General features: G+C 40.3%; 1 long non-coding RNA gene across 2 annotated transcripts in view; it reads left to right on the top strand.

Annotated features, from left to right (window-relative positions):
• Window positions 1–24369, top strand: part of LOC106004821 — a 31386-nt gene that overhangs the window by 4946 nt on the left and 2071 nt on the right. The window contains exons 2-7 of one of the 2 annotated variants that reach the window (XR_001177865.2): window positions 9295–9429; window positions 14138–14345; window positions 15176–15230; window positions 16762–17014; window positions 18972–19358; window positions 21712–21863. This is a non-coding gene — a long non-coding RNA (uncharacterized LOC106004821). Of the gene's footprint in view, window positions 1–9294; window positions 9430–12112; window positions 13185–14137; window positions 14346–15175; window positions 15231–16761; window positions 17015–18971; window positions 19359–21711; window positions 21864–24369 lie in introns of those variants that run through there. The other variant, XR_006606610.1, reaches the window with a different exon arrangement.

Genomic DNA, 24369 nt, shown 5'->3' with positions numbered 1-24369 from the left:
GTCTTACAATATAGTTACTTGTTTTCCACTTGATGGAGGAAATTGAAGTTCAGGTAGCTTCCCCAACATCACGAACTATTGTACCTTTGGTGGTCTGACACCAAAACCCAAAATCTGAACTCAGGAGGGGGCAAAAGTTCCCTATTGAGAAAGGAAAATATTGACTTGACCCACCTGATAGGTACTGTTAGGTGGAAATTCTCAGGTTGACTTTTTATTATCCTTTCCTTTCTTTTCTCCCTCTTCCGTCCTCACTCCTTCCCTCCCTCCCTCCCTCTCTCTCTCTCTCTCTCTTTCTTTCTGTCAAACCAGCCTTCTACAAGTTCAGAAGGTGAACAAGTCATGTTACACACCTCTGATAAAATCAGATTTCTGAACCTGCAAAATGAGGTGTGTTGGAAAGTTGCGCCTCCCGGGAGGCACAGCCCCAAACATGTGGTCACCTTACCCGTAGAGCACATTCACAAACCCAAAACGAAGTTTCAGAAAAATCTCTTTGAAAGCTCTTCTCTGCGGATAGGAGCAGCTTTCAACGTGCAGTCGCGAACCTGTTCCCCTCCCGCCGCTCAGCAGAGCTCGCAGCCGGTCGTCCTGCCAGGGTGCCTCTGTCGTCCAGGTCTCTCGGGAGTCCATTAGCGTGTCTTCCTTCTAACCCGTAATCACATGTCAGCACAGAAAGATTGTGCTCCGAATGAGCCTTACAAGTGTGGTAAGATTCTGAACAGCAGCAGGGCGCACTTTATTGGCAAGAAAATCCCAAGCTAATTAAGGAGAAATAAATGAAAGCGTCTCAATTAGCCAGAGAAGGGGATAAAATTATCAATAAGGGAAATTTGCTAACACGGATAAAGTTGAGCAACCATCCTATAATAAAAAGAAGACTAAAGAAACAACTAGATAACAAATAGATTTATTTAATGCCTTCTCATGGTTTATGGGCTTCTGTTTCACAATACGTTTTAGATGAGGGATGCAGGAAGCAAGGCAAGAAAGAACAAATCTGTGAGAAAGAGAATTTAAATGAGTCCTCCCATCCCCCACTTTATTTATTTGGTTATTTATTTATTGAGCAACGCCTGACCTTTTACTTTTTTAAATTTTTATTTATTTATTTATTTTAAGAATTTATATATTTGACAGAGAAAGATCACAAGTAGGCAGAGAGAGAGAGAGGAGGAGGCAGGCTCTCTGCTGAGCAGAGAGCACGATGTGGGACTCGATCCCAGGACCCTGAGATCATGACCTGAGCCGAAGGCAGTGGCTTAGTCCACTGAGCCACCCAGGCACCCAACGCCTGACCTTTTAGAGAGAGAAACTCAAAGTCTGCAGTAAAAAACCTGAGAGACAGAGATAGGGACAGAGACAGGGACAAGCTGTTGGGTCCATGGTCAAAGGAGCGAGACTGATACAAAGCAAAGGTCAAGCAAAGCTTTATTTCGCGACAAGCATGGAGAATCAAACTGACGGGCCAGGGCCGTCTCTTGCAAAGAGGAGACCCCTCCCAGCCTCACAGACTAACTTTTATAGAGTAAAGGCCATGTGGTTGAGCCTGGCCACACACAGGTGGCCAATTGAATTACAATTCACCCTATAGTAGTTATTTGAACTAGCCTATCAGTCTGGTCAGAATTGGAACCTAAAAGGCAGGGCCCACATTCTTGGGTGGTTAGGGAGGTGCTTTCCTGATTAGATGTCTCCACCTGGCTTGGGTCATCCTTGTATTCTGGGCTCTGTTACCTCCCCCTGACCTGACACTTCCTGATACATGGGCTCTGTTATCAGGGGCTGGTCAGTCATATTTTTCTGGTTTCCCAGACTTGTTTCTAAGTAAGTTTCTCGGGGGGGGGGGGGAGGGCAAGGTCAATCTAAGTTTACTGCATAAACAACAAAATGGCTCGCTCTGGCTAAGCAGGCCCTTATACAAGCAACCACACTAAAAGACATAATTGGAGAAGTCAGTGGGTCTGTAAATCAAAGTTCTATGACTTCCTCAAAACCAAGTGAGAATATGTCCATCAAATGCATTCCTATCCAGGCATTAAGAATAATGTATGCTAGGGACAGTTGGGTGGCTCAGTCGCTTAGGCCGCTACCTTCGGCTCACGTCATGATCCCAGGGTCCTGGGATCAAGTCCCATATCCGGCTCCTTGCTCGGCAAGGAGCCGGCTTCTCTTTCCACCTCTGCCTGCCACTCTGCCTGCTTGTGCACACGCGCGCTCTCTCTCTCTCTCTCTCTCTCTCTCTGACAAATAAATAAATAAATAAATAAAATCTTAAAAAAAAAAAAAAAGAAGAAGAAGAATGTAGTCTACTTGACATGGAAGGATTGCCATGATATTGAATAGAAAGGTTGATGATGATTTTCTAAAGTTTTTTTAAGTTTCAGTTTCTATTTAATTTAGTTGGGTAACATACAGTGCTATATTAGTTTCAGGTATACAATACAGTGATTTATCACTTTCATACATCACCCGGTGTTCATCACAAGTGTGCTCCCTAATCCCCATCGGCTATTTCACCCATCCTCCATCCACCATCCCTCTGGTAACAGGAGTCTGTTTCTTCGTTTGCCTCTCTCTTTCTTTCCCTTTGCTCATTTGTTTTGTTTCTTAAATTCCACATATGAGTTAAATTATTTGGTATTTAACTTTCTCTGCCTTCTTTCGCTTAGCCTAATATCCTCTAGGTCCACCCATGCTATTGCAAATGCAAGATTTGATTATTTTTTATTGCTTATATTCCATTGTAATATCTATCTATTTATTTATCTATCTCACATCTTCTTTATCTTATCAGGTGATGGGCACTAAGGCTCTTTGTATAGTTTGGCTATTGTAGCTATTGTAGATAATGTTGCTATAAACATTGAGGTGCCTGTATTCCTTTGAATTAGTATTTTTGTGCGCTTTAGGTAAATACCCAATAGCATGATTGCTGGATTGTTGAGTAGTTCTATTTTCTGCTTTTTGAGGAAACTCCATAAAGGTATGTATTAAATTGATATCATTTTATGTTAATATACTTTCATTGTATATTCATGGCATAAAATCTACCATTTTAGCCATTTTTAAGTGTACAATCAATGACATTAAATAAATTCACATTTTTGTGCAACCATCACCAATATTCACCTCCAGAAATTTTACATCATCCCAAACTCTGTACCCACTTAAACAATGACTCCCCTTCACCTCCTCCCTCAGTTTCTGGTAACCATTTTTCCACTTCTGTCCCTAGGAAGTTGACTATTTTAGATACCTTGTAGAAGTAGAATCATGCAGTATTTGTTTTTTTGCATTTGGATTATTTCATTTAGCATAAGGTCTTCAAGTTTCATTTGTGTTATAATGCAGATGGAGATCAGAATCTCTTTCCTTCTTAAGTCTGAGTAATTCTCCATTGTATATGTAGTCTACATTTTGTTGATCCATTCTTCCATCTTTGAACACTTGGGCTGTTTCCACTTTTAGCTATTGTGAATAAGGCTTCTATGAACATGGATCTACAGATAACCATTTGAATCCCTGATTTTAATTCCTTTGGGTATATACCTAGAAGAGGAATTGTCGAATCATATGGTAATTCTATTTAATTTTTTGAAGAAATGCCATAATGTTTTCCACACAAGCTTCTATTCACATTTTATAACTATTAATAAAATACAGAAAAAGAGAGACAAAGATTACATACCAAGATGTTAGCAGTAATTTCTGGGGTGTGAAATGCTGGGCTGATTTCCGCTAGGTATTAGTTACGCATTGATAAATAACAAATTTCCCCTAAATTTAGCTCTAGAAACTATAAGCATTAATAATCTTTGGCAGTTTTTGAGGGCCGGGAATGTGGAGGCACTGAGCTGGTTGGAACTAACTCAGGATCTCCACAGAGGTTGTGGTAAACATGGCAGCGAGGGCCGCAGTCTCTGAAAACTGAATTGGGGTTCGGGGGATCTCTTCCAAGTCTCCGTCCTATGCCTGTTGGCAAGAGTCTTTAGATTTTCACCACACAAGCTTCTCCATAAAGCTGACTATGACATGGCTTCCTTCAGAACCAGTGATGAGAGAGGGAGTATAAGGGAGATGCTAAGGCAGAAGCAGCAAAGTCTCTGCTAGTCTCTGCAGTTACGTGTCACTTTTGCACATTTTGTTGTACACACAAGACCCATTCTGGTATAAAGTGGTGAGGGACGATTCAAGGTATGAATATCTGGAAGCGGGGGTCATCTTGGAAGCTGGCTGCCATATCCTAATAATCTGTATTTTCTTCCTCTGCCCCAATGTTTTTGAGATTATAATTGACATATAGGGAATTTAAGGTATATGACGTGTTTATTTGATACATTAATATACCACAAAATGATTACCACCATTGCATTAGCTAACATTTCCATCATGTCCCATAATTACCATTTTTTATTGTGGTTAGAACTTTTAAGATCCTCTCTTAGCAACATTCAAGTGTACAATACAGTATTATTAGCTAAAATCACCATGTTGGACATTAGATCCCCAGAATTTATTAATCTCATAACTGGAATTTTGTACCCTTTGACCACTATCTCCCCATGTCTGTCATCTTCCCAGCCCCTGGTAACCACAACTTTACTTTCTGTTCCTCTGAGTTGGCCTAAAATGAGTTTCCACATATAAGTGATATCATACAGTTTTTCTCTTTCTTACTTCACTTAACCTGATGGTCTCAAAGTTTATCCAAGCTGTCACAAATGGCAGAATTTCCTTCTTTCTCATGGCTAAATACTATCCCACTGTGGGCTTATTATGTAACTAAAACATCCTTATCCATTTATCTGTTGTGGGCACTTAAATTGTTTCCATTATCTTAGCTATCATGAATAATGCTGCAATGAACATGGGAGCGCACATAAGATGGTGATCTTCATCACCCAGAAATGGGATTGCTGGATTATAGCGTAGTTCTATTTTTAATACGTTGAGGACCTTCTGTACTGTTTCCCATAGTGGCTGCACCAGTTTCCATTCCTACCACCAGTGTGCCAGGGTTCCCTTTTCTCCACATCTTTGCCAACACTTTTATTTCTTGTCTTTTTTGATGACAGCCATTCTGACAGGTGTGAGGTGATACCTAGTTATGGTTTTGGTTTGCATTTCCCAGCTGATGAGTGATGTCAAGAACCTTTTCATGTATTTTATGTATTTTCATGTATTTAATTAAAATGTGTATCTTTGGGACATAAAAGGCATACAGGTAGCCTGTAAAACATGTTGAAGCATTAAAAGACAAAAGGGCCTGTAAAAATATCAGGATTTATTCAACTACTGTCTGACTTCAGAAAGAACCAATTGGTTAGAAAATATTTTCATTGAGGGGCATTTTACTACTGTCGCTCAGCTGGCTTATGGCCCCATCATCAGTAGTCAGCTTGAAACAGCAACTCCAGTGGTGGTGAGCATGTGGAATCCAGGAAGCTTCCGTGGGGGCTGGAGATGAACTTCCAAAGCATTTCTGGGTAGCCTGCTGCCATGGTTCCATCTTTGGTTGACCTTTTGTTGAGGACTGAAATTGGACAGTTTTACTGAAGGAATAAAGCTAATGTCCTGTCTCTAAATTACACTTGCTTCCTGAAGAGACAGCATGTCACCGTTTCATTGCTCACAGTTTAAAGGTATTTAAAGACTTCTTTCAAAGTTTTAAGTGACAAAACATGAGTTGTAGAACACAGAGAAACAAAAATGTAAAGGGAAAGCATCAATCACCTGATTGAAAAATGTGAGATAGGATACAATCACCTGATTTTATTGTCCAGCAATCAACTGAGTGGTTGGGCTCTGGAGTTGGGTAAGCTTGGAGGCAAACCTTGGCTCTGACATTGAGTAGCTGTGCAATCTTAGGGGGAGTTACTGAGTCTGTAGGAGTCAGTTTCTTCATCTGAAAAATGGGTATCTTCAGGGGCGCCTGGGTGGCTCAGTGGGTTAAACCTCTGCTTTTGGTGCAGGTCATGATCTCAGGGTCCTGGGATCGAACCCCGCATCAGGCTCTCTGCTCATCAGGGAGCCTGCTTCCTCCTCTCTCTCTGCCTGCCTCTCTGCCTGCTTGTGATCTCTGTCAAATAAATAAAATAATTAAAAAAATCTTTTAAAAATGGGTATATTCATAACATCCCCAAGTTGGGAAGCAAAATAAATGTCCTCAATATGGTGCATGAATAGACAAAAGGGGCTGTATCTGCACAATGGAAAATTTATTTAGCAATAAACTGCCAACATAGCCTATGGCATGGATGAAACTCCAAAACATTTTGCTAAGTGAAAGAAGTCAGATACAAAAGGCCAAAGGACTACATGTTATATGACTCCATTCATATGAAATATCCAAAAAAGGCAAATTTATAGAGATAGAAAGTAGATTAATAGTTGCCTGGGGCTGGAAGTGGGACTGAAGATTAAATATAAATGAGCAAGAGGACTCTTATTGTGGGAATAAAACTGTTCTAAAACTGGGTTATGGTGATGATTGCGCCACTCAGTAAGGTTCCTAGGAATCACTGAATTGTATACTCAAAATGGATAAATTCTATGATACATAAAATATACTTCCATAAACGTCTGTTTTAAGGTTGGGAACATCCCACTTGGAGTGGTCTGTGCTAAAAAATAAAAGCTTTAGTGGTAAAGGTTAGGAAAAAAGATATAATCTCATCTATATTTACTGTTTAAAAGAGGATATCCGTAGAATGCTCTATAAAAAGTTCAGGGTCTGGCACATGGGGATGCTTGAGCAATTGCCTGGAATTATACCTGCTAAATATCAGCGACTGTAAATAGTAACAGGAAATATGATGAAATACATTTTTCTATGGATGCATTTTTCATATAAGTCAGACAATCTTGTGTAAGTCCTGTTTCTTATCTTTACTTATCATCTTTTCTACATTATTTAAGTCTTCTTAGTCATCCCATGATCACATGGAGTATACCGTGTGGCTAAACGTAATTTAAACATTTGTTGATGGATATTAGTTTTTTTTAAACTTTGCTTTATAAACTAAATGAAAATCTTTTCCCTTATGTCTTAAGGTATTCATGGAAAGAGTAAAAAAAGTTGAGTAAAATTTCAGCATACAAAATCAATGTACAGAAATCCGTTGCATTCCTATACACCAAGAATGAAGCAGCAGAAAGAGAAATTAAGACATCAATCTCATTTACAATTGCACCAAAAACAGGATACCCTGGAAATAACCTAACCAAAGAAATGAAAGACCTGTACCCTGAAAACTATAGACCACTCATGAAAGAAATTGAAGATGACACAAAGAAATGTAAAGACATTCCATGCTCATAGATTGGAAGAACAAATATTGTTAAAATATCTATACCACCCAAAGCAATTTACACATTTAATGCAATCCCCATCAAAATACCAACAGTATTTCTCACAGAGTTAGAACAAACAATCCTAAAATTTGTATGGAACCGCAAAGACCCCCAGTAACCAATTCTATTATACTTCCATTCTTTTCTTTTGAAAAGAAAAACAAAGCTAGAGGCATCACAATTCTGAACTTCAAGTTATATTACAAAGTTGTGGTTATCAGAATAGTATAGTATTGGCACAAAGATAGACATATAGATCATTGGAACAGACTAGAAAACCTGGAAATGAATCTCCAACCATATGCTCAATTAATTTATAACAAAGCAGGAAAAAATATCCAATGAGGAAAAGACAGTCTCTTCAACAAATGGTGTTGGAAAAACTGGACAGCAAAATTGCAGAAGAATGAAATTGGACCATGTTCTTACACCATATACAAACATAAATTAAAAATGGATGAAAGACCTAAATTTGAGATAGGATACCATCAAAATCCTAGAGGAGACCACAGGCAGTACCTCTTTGATGTCAGCCATAGTAACTTCTTTCTAGATAATGTCTTTTGAGTCAAGGGAAACAAATGCAAAAACAGACTATTGGGACTTCATCCAAAGAAAAAGCTTCTGCAAAGGAAACAATCAACGAAATTCATGGAATAGTACTGAGCTATCAAAAAGGATAAATCTTGCCATTTTCAGTGACATGGTTGGAGCTAAAGAGTATTATGCTAAGTGAAATAAGTATAAGAATAAAACTAAGAGGAAGATAAATACTGTTTGATTTTAGTCAAATGTGGAATTTAAGAAACAAAACAAATTGAGCAAAGGGAAAAAAAAGGGTGAGAGAGCAAGGCAAACCGAGAAAGAGACTCTTAACCGTAGAGAACAAAGATGGTTACCAGAGGGAAGGTGGGTGGGGGATGGGTGAAATACATGATGGGGGCACTTGAAATACAAGGAGGGGCACTTGCTGCCATGAGCACTGGGTGATGTATGAAAGTGAATCTTTATATCGTACACCTGAAACTACTATTATACTGTATGTTAACTAATTGGAATTTGAATAAAAGCTTTAAAAAAAAAAAGCACAAAAAGAACGATAGGATCTCAGCACAACCCATGGTTAGTGCTGCTGTTGCGTGTCACCAAATCATTTCCTGGAAAATTTTTGCCATTTATACAGCCACCAACACCGTATGGAATCCCAGTTTCATCCTACAGGGACACTGAATACCACTTTCAAACCTGCTAATTTGATAGGTGAAAAATGATGTTGTTTCTTTCAGTTGAAGTCTCTGTGGTTGATTACTAGTGAGTCTTCACACATTCCGTGAGCTTATGAGGCATGTTTTATTTCCGTGAATTGTTGGCTCATGTTCTCTGTGCCTGTTCATCATTAAGGATTTCGTTCTTTCTGGTCGACTTATATGAATAGTCCATGGAGGACTTCAACTATCCTTTGTTGTATTTTTTTCCCAGACTGCTTAGTTCTGTTTAATTTTACTAATAATGAGTTGGAGTTTTAGACACTCATAAAGTTCACTTTGTAAAGCAGATTTGTGGAAGATTCAGAGATAGACACATGGACAGCGTGGAGGGAAAGAGAGAACACCATGTTCTTACCTGCTTCATAATTCAGTGCAGGTGAATAAGTCCATATATGGACCCAAACACAACTGTCACCTTCTTAGTCACAACTTAGCTGTCATGCATGGTTCAACAACCGCTTCCTATTCTAGCTATTAGTTCCAAGAGCCCTCTGGATCTCAGGACTGACTCAGGATTAAACTGAAGTCCAAGCATTGTGGTAACATTGTTCTCACATTAAATTTGTCCTTGAGCTGGGCTCCTAACACCAAAAGATTAAATCACAGTTCAGTAATATCTCTCTGATTAACAGCAGATTGCTAAAAAAAAACTTTAATACTGTCACTCTAGATCAACTGAAGACTGGAAATGTCAGATGATCACTCAGGAATTTGTCACATGGCTATATTCCATCGGCAGAAACCCAGGCGGTTACCATCATTCATTATGACACATCCCTACTTGCTGCACTGGTTGCTAGCAGAGGTAAGAATTCCCCCTCCAGACCTGTGTTCTCTAAAAACATCTTGAGAACCTTTTCCCCAAAATGATATGTTAATGTGGAAGGGAAATGGTCACTTTTTGGAACTGGTGTTAGTAAATAGTAAAGACAGTTGAGGGTACCTGTGTGGCTCAGTTGGTGAGATATGTAAAATCTGCCTTTATTCCTCTTTTCCCACATTCCTTTCTAGGAATTCCTTCCTACAATCCTAGGAACCCTAGGTCTTTGTATATCCTACTATGTGTCAGGCATCCTTTTTTTTTTTTTTTTTAAGATTTTATTTATTCACTTGACAGAAAGAGAGAGTCAGCAAGAGAGGGAACATAAGCAGGAGGGAGTGTGAGAAGAAGAAGAAGGCTTCCCGCCTTGAGCAGGGAGACCGATGCGGGGCTAGATCCCAGAACCCTGGGACATGACCTGAGCCAAAGGCAGACATTTAACAACTGAGCCACTCATGCACCCCTGGCAGGCACTCTTTAAAATTTTTTTTTACAAAATAGGGGCACCTGGGTAGGTCAGTGGCCCAGGTCATCATCCCAGGGTCCTGGGATCAAGCCCCATATTAAGCTCCTTGCTCAGCGAGGAGCCTGCTTTTCCTTCTCCCTCTGCTGCTGCTGCTGCTGCTGCTGCTCAATCTCAAATAAATGAAACCTTAAAAAAGGAGTAAAGATAGTTAAGAATTCCTTAAAAATGTAATTGTTAGGTTGGAAATAATGGAAAAATTGATCTTGAAGGTGGAACTAGTAGTGTAACTTTGGGAACGTTACTTTATTTCTGAATCTGTTTCCTCCTCTATAAAATAGAAATTAGATCTTTACCCCAGGACCATGCGATGGCTCTAAGGAATTGTAAGTCACCAAGCCCATCATAAATATTCAGGTATTCTTTGATTCTTAGACCAAGGAAATTAACTAGTAGGTCATGTGACTTAATTTCTTGAAGATTACGGTTAGGCAGGAGAATGAAAGAATATTACTCACTTTTTGTTGCTTAAAACACGGTGCTAGGTACTTTTATCTTATTAAACCTACACAACATTGGCTGTTACTCCCATTTCAGTATGAGGAAACAGGCTTGAAGAAATCACCCTCCTTTTGACACAATGTAAAAGTTAGATACTTCCCTGTGACTCATTTCTGGTGTTCCTTTCATTTGATTAATGCCTAATTTATTGGACTTGTTATCCAACTGTATAGGTGACATATCCATTTTGATGACTAATTTTCAGCATCTCAGACAAGATGAAAAGCAAGTTTCTGATGTTGCTCCCAAAGCATACCTTTCCCAGTCTTCCCCCCTCAATAAATGACAACTCCACTATGCCAGGGGCTAAAACCCAAAACCTCAGTTGTCCTCAACTCCCTCAAACCCCACTCTGACCTTTAACAAGTCCTGACAATTCCATCTTCAAAATCTATTCAGAATCTGGACAACCTTTTATATTTCCACTAACACTCTGGCCAAGACAACCAGTGACTCTCACTTGTATTATCAAATATCCTCCTCCTAAGTGGTTCGTTTCTGCCTTGTCCCTCTTCAGTCTATTTGCACAAAGCTGCCAGAATGATCCTGCTAAAATGGAGGTCTGATCAAGTCATCTCTGTTCAAAACCTTCCAAAGAGGATTCCACTGTGACTCAGAGTAAGAAACAAAGACCCATGGTGGCTTAAAGGCTCCGTCCATACCACTGATCACACTTTCTATCCCTCCCCATGTTGCTCACTCCACCGCAAACACACCAGCCACCTCACTGTGCCCTCTGAGTGATTCTAACTGCAGACTCCACCCAGGCTCGCTCCCTCACTTCCTTCAGGCTTTTATTCAAAAGCTACTTTCTCCCTGAGGGCATCCGTCACCATCCTGTCTAAAACTTTCAGTCCCTAATCATTTGTGTTCTCATTTCTGCTTTCCTGTTTCTTTTACACTTCTCCCCTGTATACTACATACTGTGCTCATTTATCTTGTCTCCCCTCACTAGAATGTAACCTTCATGGGACAGGAATTTAGATCTGCTTTTTCTCTGCTGTATTCTCGGTGCCTAACACATGGTGAGCCCACCATGAATATTTGCTGAGAAAATGAGCTTCTAAATGCTACTTATCTTTGTTCCACCCATTATGTCCTCCCTGTAATACCAGAGCATCCTTTGCAAACACTTAAACTTTTCAAGTTACCACTTGTGTCTTTTATCAGGTAGAAAAGAACTTCCTTAAGGTTTTCCACACCCTTCTCCAGGCTTTCTTGTCTATCATCTGGACCAGTTCTGGGTCACATGACAATCTCTAGCACAATCACTGGCAAAGGGGATGGGACCACCATTGGCTGCCATGGTTTAAGCGTGACTTACTCTCTGTGACTGGGTGTACGGCTGCTGGAGTAAAGTGAGGTTCACCAGGGAGAAGGGAATGAATTTTATAGAGAGAAATAAGCATCTGCCCTATCCACTGAATCGCAATGTCACATCTTTGATCACAGTTGAGTTTCATCATCCTCATGAGGAAGGATAGTTGGGCCTTCTGACCATTTTACAGAGGAGAAAACAAAGCCACAGAGAGATCCTCCAACATCATTCAGTAGATCAGAGGCTTGACCAGTGTCATCTACCCAAGTTCTGGGTTCTGGAGAAGCAGGCTGCTTTAGACAAAAAAAAAAAAAAAAAAAAAAAAAGAGTAGAGCAGAAATCAGAGACTCAGGGACTCATTTTCACCCTGCACAAAAGAACTATACGACCAAATAGGTATTTTGATCCCTCAGGGCCTCAGTTTCTTCATCTGTAAAATGAAAATAAATTCCCTTTCTTGCTCAGAGCAGTGTTTGGGCTGATTAATCATTAAGACTCTCTTCTTATCTGTTGAATTCCAGCTCAGGCAGAGAAACAGGAGTGAATTGTTGGACTTTAAACCCTGTGCTGCCAGAAGAGAAGAATTAGCTTTCTTTATAATGATCTTTAAAAAAAAAAAAAAAATCCCCTATTGTTCTGAAAATAAGAACGGAAGGATGATCCTGTTAAACCTCAGTCTGTTCCTGAGGATTTCCTTGCACGACATCTCTAAACCCCTTTTGCTCCAACTTTGACCTTTGACAGGTATTCCTGGCAGGTCGTCTGTTCCTTATTCAGAACTCAAGTCCGCTGTAAATGCATAGCTGGAAGGTTCCATTGCAGAGCCTCTTCGTGGAGCCAACTGCAGAAGCTTTTATAGATTGAGAGCTATGAAACCCCAGTATCCTCCTTGCCAGAGTCCTAGTGCACACAGTTGCTAGGAGGCCTTCATTCCAAATTCTTCTGTTGGACTTCTCACTCCCCTGCATTGTTCCCAGTATGTCACCTGCCTATGAGATTCAAGGTTGTTGTTGTGTGTGTGTGTGTTTTTTTTTTTCCTGAGGAGTGGCTTTATGAGGGCAATGGGAGGAAGATGGTTATTCAGTAATTTACTGAACATTGCATGTTAAGCTTTATGGCCATATGATGAATTTTCCAACCTTCTAACTTCAAAGACCTAGACTTTTCTGCAGTGTCAAAATTAATATTTAATAACTCTTTACTTTCGGATGGAAATTTAAGGCCTTCCATGTATTCTCTCATGTGATTTTACAATTAAGAAAAATTAGGTAACTCTCACAAGATTAAGCTGGTCAAGAATGGAAGTGAGCTCAGATCCTCGGATTACCAGACTGTCTTTTAAGCGTCATACATACCAAGTGTTATAATTTTGCTGCTTTCACTAATTGTGCTGCAGAGGTGAGCACTTAATTCTGGTACTTTCAAAATGTGACCTTTATTTGTACCTTTAATCACCCACTATCAGGATCTGGGGTATGTCAGCTGCTTACACATCTTTTTTTTTTTTTTTTAAAGATTTTATTTATTTATTTGACAGACAGATCACAAGTAGGCAGAGAGGCAGGCAGGGGGCCCCGATGTGGGGCTCGATCCCACAGGGCTCGACCCTGGGATCGTGACTGGAGCCGAAGGCAGAGGCTTTAACCCACTCAGTCACCCAGGGCCCCAGCTGCTTATACATCTTTAGCCAGGGGTTGGCAGACTTTTTCTGTAAAGGGCTAGATGGTAAACATTTTAGATTTTGTGGACTGATAAAAATTCTGTTGCAACAATTCAACTCTGCTATGGTAGTGAGAAAACAGACATAGACAACAGATCAACAAATCAGCATGGCTTGTGTTTCAAGAAAACTTCACAAAACAGGCAGCAGGTTGCATTTGGTCCATGGGCCATTGTTCATTGACCTCTGACCCAGCTTGGTGCTATTAGGACCATGTACTCTTACAAGGTGCTTTCAAGGGCATAGCGAAAATAGTTATGTCTGATTTCTTAGGTGGGAAGGTGAAGTTTGTTTTGCAAAATATTCATCCCGTTACTTCAGAGAAGTCCACACATTTACTTCACTATGTTATTCCATGATTTTTTTTTAAGTTATCAAATGATCCCTTATTGAAATATTTTCCTTTGTAGTTTGTAACTAGCTGGGCATTGTACCACACCACTATTGATATCATCTATGATTTCACATTGCAGCTCACGGACTGGGCAGTCCCCGGAATGTCTTTAAGGGTTTCAGAGAGTTCTCTGGCTAAAGATCGGAGCCACATCTGTCAGGCAATGTTGACAATCTCATCGACAGTGACATTTCCACTGCGCTTAATGTGTTTTTGCTCCTTTCTGTCTCTTGGCAGTTCCTTGAGGGCTTTGGTAATCAGGGCAGAGGCAGAAGGTTCCACTTCAGTCTGCGCCTGTGTGTTCTGAATGGTCAGTTTCACTGCAGTCCTCAGGCCCTTCAAATCACCAGCTGCCTTGTCGCTGTCATCACCAACCTTTTTTGGAGACAGATCCAGGGGGCCGATCTTCTGGACCAGGACAGACTTCCCTACCGGTGCACCTTAGGTACACAACTTGGATCTCACTGGGGTAGAGCTTAGGGGGCGTGGTGGAGGGGCTGGTGTCGGATAAACCCAGATTCAGGACAACCGAAGGCAGCTGCACTTTCGCCTCCACCAAGCTGAAGGCCCCAAAGCCATATTTCTCAAATTTGACTGAAACACCACAGACTTACAGAATGTTAGGGCACAGGGATATGTAAGATAATCCTGTCTAAACTCTTCATTGTACCAGTGGGGAACAAAGGACGTTTCTGAAGTTCCCATCTAAAAGAAGTGCGAGTATCTTCTTAGAAGACCAACAGTTGTGGAGTATAGAGCTTAATGTGTAGTGCCATTACTGACATTTCTTTTCCAGAGAGAAAACTACAGCATATAAGATGCATCCTGATACCTTTCTTTCTTATCTTAGTCATATTACAGGGTTTGTTGTCCTAAGACATTATAAGAGCTTTTCAAAATATCAGGCAGAAATATATGTCTTATGTTCCTAGACTTAAGCAAATATCTTCAAACTGCGGCTCCTCTGTCCTTCATTTTTGGCCAGGACACTCAACAGCCCCTGTTTTGAGGTAGCCCTCCCACCAGATGACAGCGGGCACGGTGTCCGGGTCACAGTCGAATGCAGATGGCACACTTACTTCAGGAGCACTCAAGGGAGTATTAGGGAATCACGAGGGCTAGGGCAGCCATCTGAGGGTAGGAGCAGCAAAGTTGTCACCACTCCTAGACCCACAAGGATGAGCAGAGTGAGCCAGTGCTGGAACTTGCCATCATGACAAAAAGCAGTGGTACTCAGTCAGTACTCTAATTTCCGTATTGAACTCTTTTGTTTAGAATGATGCCCTTTTCTGACTCAACCCTAAACAGACAGCCCCAGGCTACCTTGCAGGTAAGTAAATACCCTGACCCTGATCTACTCCCTGCTTCTAGTCTCTACTAGAAATCTCCATTCCAGACCTCGTAGTACAGAGCTGCAGGTCAGCCTCTAGGGCAAAGAGCTGGGTCTATGGGAAGGGAGGGGACTGAAGGGCCAAAGGGGGCATCTCTGGCACAGGCCATCAAATAGCTACTGTTAGGGGCACCTGGGTGGCTCAGTGGGTTAGGCCTCTGCCTTCGGCTCAGGTCATGATCTCAGGGTCCTGGGATCGAGCCCCACATGGGGCTCTCTGCCCAACAGGGAGCCTGCTTCCCCCTTCTCTCTCTGCCTGCCTCTCTGCCTACTTGTGATCTCTCTCTCTCTCTGTCAAATAAATAAATAAAATATTTTTTTAAAAATAGCTACTGTTAGACCATATTTCCAAGAAATCTCAAGAACTTCCTACAACTTCAGCTCTCAGTATGCAGGAAAAGGTAAAGTTAATGACTTTCTGTGTACCCTTTCCTAATAAGAAAGCAGTCAAAGTCTTTGAAATGAGTTTCTACAAGAAGGTAAAAAACTAAAATGCAACACATTTACTGAATGGCTCCTTTGTTTTAATGGAACTGAGTGACATTTAAACACGTTTTATAAAAAAGACTCTCCATGGAATAATGGTCTCTACAAGCCACCTGTGCTTTGCCTTTATGGAGGAGAGTTAAAAAAAAAAAAAGACTGATCCTGAATTTTAATAAAGAATTTTAAATTAGACACTAAAATAAAAGAAGAAAACCTTCACGCTTGTGTAGCTGCTTGCCTACAGGAGCAATTAAAGTAATGATTCATCCTGTGGAGAATTCTAAGAGAAATTGGTAATTCTTTATCTTTTTTTTTTTTTAAGGTTTTATTCATTTATTTGACAGAGATCACAAGTAGGCAGAGAGGCAGGCAGAGAGAGAGGAGGAAGCAGGCTCCCTGCGTAGCAGAGAGCCCGATGCGGGGCTGGATCCCAGAACCCTGAGATCATGACCTGAGCCGAAGGCAGAGGCTTCACCCACTGAGCCACCCATGTGCCCTATCTTTTCCTATTAGAAACTCTCTTAGGAACCAAGAGAACTCTCTAGAACAGCACTGTTCAATAGCAATATAGTGCGAGCCACAACACAAGACACCCACAACGTTTTCTAGAAAGCACATTTAAAAAATAAAAATAGATAAAATTAATAAATAATGATGTATTTTTATTTGACTTGGTATTTCAAAAACATTACCATTCCACATATAATCAATAATGAAAACCATTAATAGGCTATCTTGCATTCTACTTTTTATACTAAGTCTTTGAAAACTCTGAGGTTTATGTTACCTGCACAGCACATCTCAAGTCACATTCAGGTGCTCAGTGTGGTTAGTGGCAACTGTGACACGGCACAGCATAGAGTATGTCCCAAGGTTGGGTGAGAATTTGTCTCTCATACAAAGGAATGCAGCGTAATACAAAAGAACAGGGGTTACTCTCTGTCCGTGTTTTTCACCAGTGTTTCTAGTTCTCTTTTCCTTTCAGGTGCATATAAGGATTCTTCCCCAGCCCCTTGTGGTTGGGCAAGACCACATGACTTGCTTTAGCCAATGAGACGTACACAGAAATGACCCATCACCTCCAGTTAGCTGCACTGAAGAGCTGGTGTGGGGGCTTCTCTTTTCTCTGCCCCTGCTGTGAGGATTGTGGACACTTCTGTTGGTGTGGAGGTGCCCGGACATGGAAGCTGCTTGAAGTGCTGAGCCAGCCCTTGGAGGACAGGAGCCGGATGTGATTGGTATGGTGACCTGTGTTCTACCGAGTCCCTGCATCTCTCAGTTGGCTTCTCAAGGTTCAAACAACAGCTCCTCCTTCTCATTCTTTCAACCTCTCTGATATTGCTAGGGAGCCCTGATGTCATGCCTTTTCTGAGCCCTGCGCACAGCATTGTAAACTATCCCTTTGTTCTCTCTTCACTTACCCCTTTGTGCCATCTGTTTTCTGTTGTAATTCTGATTGATACAGTTTGCTATCTTGCCCAAATAGTCAATGAGCCTAAAGACAGAATAAAATGAGTACACTGAAGAAATGATTCCTCAAATGAGTGTGAATCAAGTTTCAAAGCAACAACCTAAGGTAGTTCTCTCACCAGTCGCTCTTACAGGAAAGATTTTCTTTTTCTTCCTTAGGTAAAAAGATGTGCACTCATTGTTCATAGTGATTTGTGTCTGTGTGTTGAAGAGATCTGTTTGCTTGAAACTGATCTTCATTCTATCTTTAAATATGGTCCAAGCATTTGCTTACAAATTTAGGTTTGGCAGAAATAGCAGGAAATCAAAAAGAACTAAACTGTGGCTGAAGGCCACCCTCACATTTTGTACCTACCAGCTTGAGTTCCTGAGAAGCCCGAAGCTTGTGAGTTACTGTCGTGTCACTTCTTCACTGCAGAAAGATCAGAAAGCTACAAATAAGCACAAAGAAGATAAAAATAATTCATCTCACAAAGATAATCACCACTAGTGTATGTTACCTCCAAATGTTTTTAGAAATTGTGTCTTATTATCAGAATACAATTTTTAAAAAGATTTTATTTATCTGAGAGAGAGAGAGTGAGAAAGCATGGGAGGGAAGAAGGTCAAAGGGAGAAGCAGACTCCCCATGGAGCTGGGAGCCCGATGTGGGACTCGATCCCGGGACTCAAGGATCATGACCTGAGCCGAAGGCAGTTGTTTAACCAACTGAGCCACCCAGGCTCCCCAGGATACAATTTTTTAATTTGTGTTTTTGACTCAAATTTGGACTTAATTTCTTATCAGTAAGTATATTTTTATACCATTTCTCTTCATAGTAACTGCATTGTCATTATTATCCCTTCTTAATTATCAGCTCGTGCCAATTTTCCAATATTTGAATAACACTACGTATGCACTTCTTTGTATTTTTAAGTATTTACCAATTCCTATGCCAAATTCTCTGCAAATAAATTATTGGAAATGGGAATGCACATTTAAGAAAGTATACATGATTTAAAAACTTCAGACAGATTTTCAATATGCCCTCCAGAAAATAATCGATCATTTTATACTTTTTTTTTAAAGATTTTATTTATTTATTTGACAGACAGAGATCACAAATAAGCAGAGAGGTAGGCAGAGAGAGGGGGGAAACAGGGTCCTTGCTGAGCAGGGAGCCCGATGCAGGGCTGGACCCCAGGACACCAAAACACCAGGTTCATGACCTGAGCCGAAGACAGAGGTTTTAACCCACTGAGCCACCCAGGCACCCCGATCATTTTATACTCTTGCTAGGAATGTAAGAGATTGCTCTATTCCCACACAGACACCTTGCTAACACTGAGTATCATCTTTGATTTTGTCTCTTAAATAAGAAATAAATAGTTATTTGCTTTAAGTTTGCATTTCTATAGTTACAGTGAAAGAAAATATTCTGATATTTTGGACAATTCTGTTTCTTCACTTATGCTTTGCCAGTCTTTGCAGTTTTCCCATTCTACTATTAGTGAACATTTATACTTCTAAAACTCTACTAAATGCTAACTTTTGAGTATTTTTGTTACTCTTTCCTGACATACTATTCCTTACCATAACTCCTACAACCCAATGGCATTGATATGTTTTCATTGTAAATGAGGAAATGAAAGCTTCAAAGAGTTAAGAAACTCAATCAGGATGACTGATTTTAGTTATTTTGGAAGATGCTGCTAGTGCTATCTCCCAATCCCCTTGTCCATCTAGTGCATCCAGCCATCATCTAGCCGCCATGATGGTTGGTGGCTAACAACTCAGAGTTGCACCCTTCTCAGGAAAATAGTCCTCAGTTTGTCCCAAGTATTTGGATGGCCAACGAACAATGACTGACGGATGCAGTGAGGATACAGAGGCCCAGCCTGCTTGCTTCAAGGCCAGAAGACTTCATGGTACCATGTTTGCTCTACATCTTCCAGTGAGGTCAGGCTGAGGTAAAGCTTCATTTGAACCCTTGTCTTTACTAGGTTATCCCGCTGTCTTAGCCTATTTCCTGCCTTCTTTAGATTTCACTGAAGAGAACATCTTTGATAAGTCAATTGTATAGAAATCTTCATCTCAGCCATGGCTTCTAGGAAACCTGACCTAAGACAGCTGGTAAGTGGGCCGTTTCACATTCAAATCCAAGCAATCTGACTCCAGGATCTGTACATAAACTCACTAGAATAAAGCACACCTTGATCTTATCAGACACTGCCTGGGACCTAATGAAGATAGCAAACACTGTCTCCTAATTTGTCATTTGCCTTTTAACGTTAGGATGTTCACCACAGAGAAGTATTAAATGTATGCAGACAAGTCTATCAATCTTCTTTATTATGATGTCAATTTTTAATGGCATGCTTACAAATAATAAATTTTAAGCTATATATTATTCTGGATCTTTTCTGATTTTATTTATATTTCTTTTTTAAATCCAATATTCAGTTAAATACTGATATCACAATCTTCCTAGCACCATTAAAGATTCTATGATTAACTCACAGTCTGAAATGCTACATTAACCATATTTATTTATACATGTTCTCGTGAGCTTTTTGGGGGGGAGGGGGCTTTTTATCCTTTTCTGTCAATTTCTATGTTAGAGTACCAGCTCCAAAATTTTATTTTTTTTTAACTTTTTAAAAAATTTTATTTATTTATTTGACAGAGAGAGAGGGGTCACAAGTAGGCAGAGAAGCAGGTGGGAGGCTGGGGAAGCAGGTTTCTTGCTGAGCAGAGATCCTGATGCAGGACTCTATGACCTGAGCCAAAGGCAGAGGCTTAACCCACTGAGCCACCCATGCGCCCCCCAAATTTTAGTTTTTTAAATTGAAATTTTATGGGCTATTTTGCTCCATTTTACTTCAGAGAGCCTTTGAACTTAACCCCATTTAAAAATAATTACACATGTGTTGAGATGCGCTATACATGTACTTTTTATATGTATGTTATCTTTCAACAAGAACTTTACCAAAAAAACTTTGGTGTTTTATTTGAAATTTCAGTGTTTGTAAAACGATTTGGGGAGAATTATCATCTTTTAATATCGAAGAATCTTTAAAAGCACATGCTCTTTCCCCTCTTATTCAAGTATTTTTATGATCCTTAGTAAAGCTGTATAGTTTTAAATCATGCTTGGTATACCTTAAATTTATTCTTAGATTTTATTATGCTTTATATGCTTGGAAATATTGTTTTTTAATGACTGTCACTAATATATAAAAGAGATATTGATTATTTTATAAGTAAGTTCTTATCAGTACAAGTAGTGTCAATTTAACTACTTGGATTGTCTTTCAAAGTATCACAATAACTTTCCATCAATTTAACTTCAATTCTTCTTAGATATAGTCACCATATGTTCAGTTTATTAATAAGTGAATTTATGTTCTGTTGTTGGGGGAAGGCCAGTCATCTCTTCTAAGTAGAAGGCCAGGCTCTTCTGTTCTAATTATTGGGCATCTGCTATGACGGTTGGCCAAACAGTTAAATTTTCGCATCACCCCGGTTTCATCTGCATAGCTGTTCCCACTGTAGGGCAATATTCAGTATGCCTTACTGTTCTCAGGTTCTAGGGTTTTTTTTATGAATCATAAAAGGAAACAAGAAAAAAGTATTGATTGTTTATATGCCAAATACTTTGCATATATTATTTTAGTATTCATTATAACTTTCGATTCATTCATGCAACACTCTTTATTAAAACCGTACTGTGGGGCACCTGGGTGGCTCAGTGGGTTAAGCCTCTGCCTTCAGCTCAGGTCATGATCCCAGGGTCCTGGGATCGAGCCCCACATCGGGCTTTCTGCTCTGCAGGGAGCCTGCTTCCTCCTTTCTCTCTGCCTGCCTCTCTGCCTACTTGTGATCTCTGTCAGATAAATAAAGAAAAAATCTTAAAAAAAAATTAAAAAAATAAAAAATAAAACCGTACTGTGTGCCCAGCTTTCAACTTATAGTTCAGTGGTGCAGAAAGACAAGAAAGCAGTTGTAAAACGAGGTGATAGTAGGAACACAGTGTTATAAGAGTTCCTAGCAAGAGTACCTAATCCAGATCTGAATTCTCAGGAAGTTTCAGGATGCAAGCTCAAATAGAGAGGTGGGGGAGAACTGGAGTCATGGTAAAGTTAGTAGAGGAAAGGGAACTTTTCTGCCTAGTAGAAAAGAATGTACCAAGCCCTGGTACTAATTTGCAAAAGTTAAAGATGGGTTGGAGCAAGAGAAGGAGAGTAATAAGATTTTAGGTTCTCTCAAATTTCCAAATTAATGCACAGATCTTAGAGTGCTGTTAAGAATTTGGCCGGTACAGGGGCACCTGGGTGGCTCCGACAGTGAAGTGTCTGCCTTTGGCTCAGGTCATGATCCTGGAGTCCCGGGATAGAGTCTGATTTGGGCTCCCTGCTCAGCAGGAAATCTGCTTCTCCCTCTGCCCTCTCACCTTGCTCATGCTCTCTCTCTCTCTCTCTCTCAGATAAAACATGAAATCTTTAAAAAAGAAAAAAGAATTTGGCTCGTACAATTTAGCAAGACAATTATCGAAGCAAGAGCAGTCACAGATCACTGGTTATGAGCAAAAAAATTGTTTTCTTAAAGCACACTCTGTTGTTCTCTATATACTTAGAGGTAAGCCAGCTTTAACTAGAAATTAGTTTTCCTAAAGATAGAACAAAATAAATAAATACATGGTGGATATATCGACTTCTACTGAAATCTTTTTTTTTTTTTAAAGATTTTATTTTTAAGTAGTCTCTACACCCAACATGGGGCTCAGACTCACAACCCCAGGATCAAGAGTTTCATGCTCCACTGACTGAGCCAGCCAGGTGCTCCACTACTGAAATCTTTATAGGCTCATGGTCCTCAAGAGACAATAGTAATCAACTGCTTTGCTATTACATAACTAGGAATATAGGCATTCAGCTCAGGACCTCTGAATCATTACTGCTCCCCACCTCAGTTTTACTCAGCTAATTCTATATTTTAAGATTTGTTATTTTAACATTTCACCCTTGATTCCAATTATTGACATCTCCCCTTTCCCCTAAAAGGTCCCTGAAATAAACCATGGTATAAAAATGGAATCACCAAACCCAAAAAGGGAAAAGTGGGGCTGGGCTTTGGGAACCTACAGGAACCAGGGACTTGAATTCCATTAGGGCTGTCCTTCCCTTACTCCTCCTCTCAGGATAGACAACCAATTGATTTTTCATATGATCACGATATGACTACATTTTCCAAGCTTTATATCTTACATCTTTAGCCATGTGCAAGGCATTAACTTGATCCCTTGCCCCCAATGCCAAAACCCCTAGGGGAAAAGCCTTTTTAGATTAGATACCCATCTCTGGTCCAGTAAACTATAGTCAGGTCCTTTCATAAAATAGAGCTGCTTCTGTGGCAACCATATGTGAGAGGAGTACAGTTCTCTGAAAAGGAGCTTAGGAGCTGGACGACGCTACTTATGAAGGAGAGGGGCAGATAGTGCTACCACATTGAATATGCACACTAAGCAGCTGCTTACAAAATGAGATTTTGCCACTTGATATCCTTAAAATGTCCCCTCCACCCAGTTTTCCAGAATATACCATTGTGCCAAGGCATTCTGAGAAAAAAAAAGCAAAATGACCTATAACTTGTCTGACTTCACATTCTACTCCCTCCCCTTATTCGCTGTACTGCAATCAAGGGACTCCTTTCTGTTCTTCAAATTCACTCTAGTAATTGCCACTTAGAACTTTTAGAGTTACCGTTTGCTCGGTCTAAAGCACCTTGCCTCCAGATCTCTGGCTGGCTGGCTCCATCAGGCTCAAATATCACTTTAGAGAGCCTTTCTATAATCCTCCAGTTTGAAGCAGTCCTGCATCATATTTATTGTTCTAATAGCATGTATCAATATCTGAAAATCTGGGGTTCATTCCCTTGTTTTCTCATTATCTGTAGGAAGCTGCAAGTAATAGAATATCCAGCTAAAAATTTGTTATCTTACTTAATGAAAGTGTTCAGAGGTACGAGTTTCGGGGCTGGTTGGGTAATTCAGCAAGGTCATCAAGAACCCGAAACTGGGTCTTTGTGCTCTGCCACCTTCAAAGTGTGGTCCACGTGGCCTCTCATGAAATCAAGACTGTTGCAGAAGCCTGTGCATATCCCAAAGCAGGACAGAAGGAATGGGAACTTCCTGTACAGCTAAGGGGGAGGAAACCTGGAAGCATACTTTCACTGAAGTTGCAATGGCCAGAATGTGGCTATGTGTCTAAAGCGTAGCCCCCCCCGAGAGACTGAGAAAGCATGTCTGACTTTTTCAGCTCCTTTCGTCATGGAGGTGAGCTCTGATAAGAAGGTAGGCAGGGAGAGCAGTGGCCAATGGGGCAGGTCAAAAGTGAGGTCTATGACTGGTCTGTCTCTGTCTTTACCTGAAGAATGGAAGTTTCACAAGGGAAGGTACCTGACTCTAAGCCATAGCAGTCTCTGAACTTGACCAGCTCTGTGAGCCTATAAATTCCCCTTGTTGTTTAAGCCCATTTGAGTTTTGTTCCATTATTTACAACCAAAAGCATCGTAGTGATAACTCAACACAGTCTGATACGCTAATGTAACCTGCCAGTCTTCGGGAAGCACTAACAGGCACAGACAGTACGCTGGAGGCTTGGTAGGTACAATGCTTAGGGCCTACGATATTTTTTCGTTTTTACTTTTTAAAAGATTATATGGGAAAATAATAATGAATCCAGTCTGGATTGTATTTATTTTTCTTCCAAAGCAGTTGTACAATATGATTTTTCATATTTTTTTAATGGAGTAAGGGGCCCATTAAAAGTAAAAGTGCCTATGGCTTTCCAAAGTCATGATTTGGGGTGTGCCTGGGTGGCTCACTCAAGTGTCTGGCTTGGTTTTGACTCAGCTCATGATCTTGAGTTCCTGGGATGAAGCCCGGAGGCAGACTCCGCACACAGCAGGACGTCTGCTTCTTTCCCTTTCCCTTGGCTCTTGTGCTTGCTCTCTAAAATAAATAAGTAAATACATAAATAAATAAATAAACATATGTATGTTAGTCAGTCAGTCATAATTTGGTCCTTCCTCCATAAACCCTGATTAAATTATAAAATTACCTTGGGAAGTCAGCATAGGACAC

Source organism: Mustela putorius, unplaced genomic scaffold, assembly GCF_011764305.1.
Source record: "Mustela putorius furo isolate JIRA1106 unplaced genomic scaffold, ASM1176430v1.1 tig00000407_pilon_pilon_pilon, whole genome shotgun sequence".
NCBI lineage: Eukaryota > Metazoa > Chordata > Mammalia > Carnivora > Mustelidae > Mustela > Mustela putorius.
Note: the sequence above shows the minus strand (reverse complement) of the source record. Positions and strands in the feature narration are given on the sequence as shown.